This window comes from Rhinoraja longicauda, chromosome 7 (assembly GCF_053455715.1).
Source record: "Rhinoraja longicauda isolate Sanriku21f chromosome 7, sRhiLon1.1, whole genome shotgun sequence".
NCBI lineage: Eukaryota > Metazoa > Chordata > Chondrichthyes > Rajiformes > Arhynchobatidae > Rhinoraja > Rhinoraja longicauda.
Window position 1 is genome coordinate 8093165 of NC_135959.1, and position 4957 is coordinate 8098121.

Sequence of the window (4957 nt, forward strand, 5' to 3'; positions counted from 1 at the left end):
CAAAAGGCGTCTGTTCAAATGCTCCCTGGGTCCTGAGGTGCATATTCCTAATACCAACTAATCGCTAAAGGAGATTAACGCTGCATGTGATCAGCTTTGACAATCACTTTGATTATAATGTTGTCTGGGACTTAAAATAAAAGCCTACATTTTAAGTACCTAGGTACCTATCATACGTTCAAGGTGAAGGGGAAAAGATTTAAGAGGAATCCGAGGGGTAACTTTTTCACACAGAGGGTGGTGGGTGTATGGAACAAGCTGCCAGAGGAGGTAGTTGAGGCTGGGACAATCCCATCGTTTAAGAAACAGTTGGACAGGTACATGGATAGGACAGGTTTGGAGGGTTATGGACCAAACGCAGGCAAGTGGGACTAGGGTAGACAATAGACAATAGGTGCAGGAGGAGGCCATTCAGCCCTTCGAGCCAGCACCGCCATTCAACGTGATCATGGCTGATCATTCTCAATCAGTACCCCGTTCCTGCCTTCTCCCCATACCCCCTGACTCCGCTATCCTTAAGAGCTCTATCTAGCTCTCTCTGGCCTCCACTGCCTTCCGAGGCAGGGAATTCCACAGATTCACAACTCTCTGACTGAAAAAGTTTTTCCTCATCTCAGTTCTAAATGGCGTACCCCTTATTCTTAAACCGTGGCCCCTTGTTCTGGACTCCCCCAACATTGGGAACATGTTTCCTGCCTCTAACGTGTCCAACCTCTTAATAATCTTATACGTTTCGATAAGATCTCCTCTCATCCTTCTAAATTCCAGTGTATACTGGGACATTGTTGGCCGGTGTGGGCGAGTTGGGCCGAAGGGCCTGTTTCCACACTGTATCACTCTATGACTCTAAGTACCTCTTAGGGAGAAGGCAGGAACGGGGTACTGATTGAGAATGATCAGCCGTGATCACATTGAATGGCGGTGCTGGCTCGAAGGGCCGAATGGCCTTCTCCTGCACCTATTTTCTATTGTCTATTGTCTATCTCCTCATGGAAGCTTACTTCTCTCCTTGACTCGTTAAAATAATGGATCATGAAATATTATATTCTACACAGCAGTCTACATATTTTGTTCATAAGTTAATAAGTTATAGGAGCAGAATTAGAACATTCGGCCCGTCGGGTCTAATCCGCCATTCAATCATGGCTGATCTACCTTTCCCGCGAGTCATAGAGTCACACAGCATGGAAACAGGCCCTTCGGCCCAACTTGCCCACACCGACCAACATGTCCCATCTACACTGGTCCCACCTGCCTGCGTTTGGCCCATATCCTTCCAAACCTATTCATCATAATCATTATCATAATTGTAATTTATTAGCCAGGTATGTTCTGCGACATACGAGGAAATTGATTTGCCAAACAGTCAAAACAAAAAAGCAACAAGACGCACAACTCCATAAAATTTGGTATAAACATCCACCACAGCGGCTCCTCACTGTGATGGAAGGCAATAAAGTCTTATCTTCTTTCCTCCTTTTCCTCCCGCGGTCGGGGGAAATCGAACCATCCGCCTGTCTAATTGTTTCATAAACGTTGCTAGACAGTGTGTGGGAACCAAAATCCCAGAGTCCCATAGTTTAGTTTAGTTTAAAGATACAGCGTGGAAATAGGTTCTTCGGCCCATCGAGTCTGCGCAACCTACTATCACCCCATACACTAACTCCTTAGTCTTGTCGGGTGGAACCCACACCACTCAACAAAGTCGTTGACTACACCTCTGTATTCAAATACAGAGAACCTCTGTCTATACAGAGAACCTCTGTATAGACAGAGGTTCACCTGCACCTCCTCCAACCTCATCTATTGCATCCGCTGCTCTAGATGTCAACTTCTTTACATCGGCGAAACCAAACGCAGGCTCGGCGATCGTTTCGCTCAACACCTTCGCTCAGTCCGCCTTAACCAACCTGATCTCCCGGTGGCTGAGCACTTCAACTCCCCCTCCCACTCCCAGTCTGACCTTTCTGTCACGGGCCTCCTCCAGTGCCATAGTGAGGCCAACCGGAAATTTGAGGAACAGCACCTCATATTTCGCTTGGGCAGCTTGCAGCCCAGCGGTATGAACATTCACTTCTCCAACTTTAGATCATTCCTCTGTCCCTCCCTTCCCCTCCCCCTTCCCAGTTCTCCCTCTATCTTCCTGTCTCCACCTATATCCTTCCTTTGTCCCTCCCCCCTGACATTAGTCTGAAGAAGGGTCTCGACCCGAAACGTCACCCATTCCTTCTCTCCTGAGATGCTGCCTGACCTGCTGAGTTACTCCAGCATTTTGTGAATAAACTCCTCTATATTCAGCTTCCCTCCCCTCAATGATGCAGCCCACAATTGCTCTCCAAGTGGATTCCTATTGTGAGTCCTGCCATGGACCCCTTCCTTTAATTCCCATTCCCAAGTCTTACCTTCCTTTCAGTTCACTGGCCTGACACAACACAGCCAGACTACATGCCCTCTATTTGCATGTTGGAGATTTCATATTGAGTAATGGTCCTGGAATTCAATCCTGCTTTTATAATAGCCAATGAATTTTCCAGTCAATGGGTTGCAGTTGCTGTGATCCGGGAATATGTACCGTTGAACGTAGCCGAGTTTGGGGATCAGAAATAAGTTAGAGAGTTCCAGGGCTAGAAAGGATAGACAATGGACAATAGACAATAGGTGCAGGAGGAGGCCATTCAGCCCTTCGAGCCAGCACCACCATTCAGTGTGATCATGGCTGATCATTCTCAATCAGTACCCCGTTCCTGCCTTCTCCCCGTACCCCTTGACTCCGCTATCCTTAATAATAATAATAATAATAATAATAATAATAATATTCATTTATTGTCATTGCAACGAGTACAACGAAATTAAAAAATAGCCAATCCTGAGCTCTATCTAGCTCTCTCTTGAGTGTATTCAGAGAATTGGCCTCCACTGCCTTCTGAGGCAGAGAATTCCACAGATTCACAACTCTCTGACTGATTTTTTTTTTCCTCATCTCAGTTCTAAATGGCCTACCCCTTATTCTTAAACTGTGGCCCCTTGTTCTGGACTCCCCCAACAATGGGAACATGTTTCCTGCCTCTAACGTGTCCAACCCCTTAATAACCTTATACGTTTCGATAAGATCTCCTCTCATCCTTCTAAATTCCAGTGTATACCAGGATTACAGTAACGTGATAGCAACCTCGAAAGGATGTGAAACCAAGGATGTGCAGTTGGACAGTGGTGAAGATGCAAGGAATTGCACACGGTAGTTTACAAAAAAAGACGCAATCACAATAATACTTTATTAGCCAAGCATGTTTTGCAACATATACGAGGAACTTCATTTGCCATACAGTCACAAAGTGCTGGAGTAACCCGGCAGGTTAGGAGGCATGTGTAGGAAAGAACTGCAGATGCTGGTTTATCGGTAGTGGGGAAGATGCTTGAGTCGATTATTTAAGATGTTATAGCAGCGCATTTAGAAAGCAGTGACGGGATCGGTCAAAGTCAGCATGGATTTATGAAGGGGAAACTATCATATCATATCATATCATATCATATATATACAGCCGGAAACAGGCCTTTTCGGCCCACCAAGTCCGTGCCGCCCAGCGATCCCCGTACATTAACACTATCCTACACCCACTAGGGACAATTTTTACATTTTACCCAGCCAATTAACCTACATACCTGTACGTCTTTGGAGTGTGGGAGGAAACCGAAGATCTCGGAGAAAACCCACGCAGGTCACGGGGAGAACGTACAAACTCCTTACAGTGCAGCACCCGTAGTCAGGATCGAACCTGAGTCTCTGGCGCTGCATTCGCTGTAAAGCAGCAACTCTACCGCTGCGCTACCGTGCCGCCACGGTACGGTATGCTTGACTAATCTTCTGGACTTTTTTGACGATGTAACAAGTAGATTGGATAAGGGAGAGCCAGTGGATGTGGCGTATCTGGACTTTCAAAATGCCTTTGACAAGGCCCCACTCGAGAGATTAGTGTGCAAAATTAGAGCACATGGTATTGGAGGTCGGGTATTGACATGGATAGAGAACTGGTTGGCAGACAGGAAGCAAAGAGTAGGAATTAACGGGTCCTTTTCAGAATGGCAGGCAGTGACTAGTGGGGTGCCGCAAGGCTCGGTGCTGGGACCCCAGTTATTTACAATATATATTAACGATTTAGACGAGGGAATTAAATGTGACAACTCCAGGTTTGCGGATAGCACAAAGCTGGGTAGGAGTGTGAGCTGAGGAGAGGATGCTATGAGGCTGCAAGGTGACTTGGACAGGTTGGATCAGCGGGAAGATGCATGACAGATGCAGTATAATGTGGATAAATGTGAGGTTATCCACTTTGGTGGCAAGAACAGGGAGGCAGATTATTATCTGAATGGTGTCAGATGAGGAAAAGGGGAGGTGCAACGAGACCTGGGTGTGCTTGTACATCAGTCACTGAAAGTAAGCATGCAGGTAAAGCAGGCAGTGAAGAAAGCTAATGGCACGTTGGCCTTCATTGCGAGAGGATTTGAGTTTAGGAGCAAGGAGGTCCTACGGCAATTATACAGGGGCCTGGTGAGACCATACCTGGAGTATTGTGTGCAATTTTGGTCTCCTAATTTGAGGAAGGACATTGTTGCTTCCTGCAGCGTAGGTTCACCAGGTTAATTCCCTGGATAGTGGGACATATGATTAAAAAAGTGGGTCGACTGGGTTTGTATCACTGGAATTTAGGATGAGAGGGGATCTTATAGAAACATATAAAATTATTAAAAGGATTGGACAGGCGAGATGCAGGAAAAGTGTTCCTGATGTTGGTGGAGTCCAGAACCAGGGTTCACAGTTTAAGAATAAGAGGTAGGCCATTTAGGATTGAGATAAAGAAAAACCTTCACCCGGAGAGTTGTGAATCTGTGGAATTCTCTGCCACAGACGGCAGTGGCGGCCAATTCATTGGATGTTTTCAAGAGAGTTAGATTTAGTTCT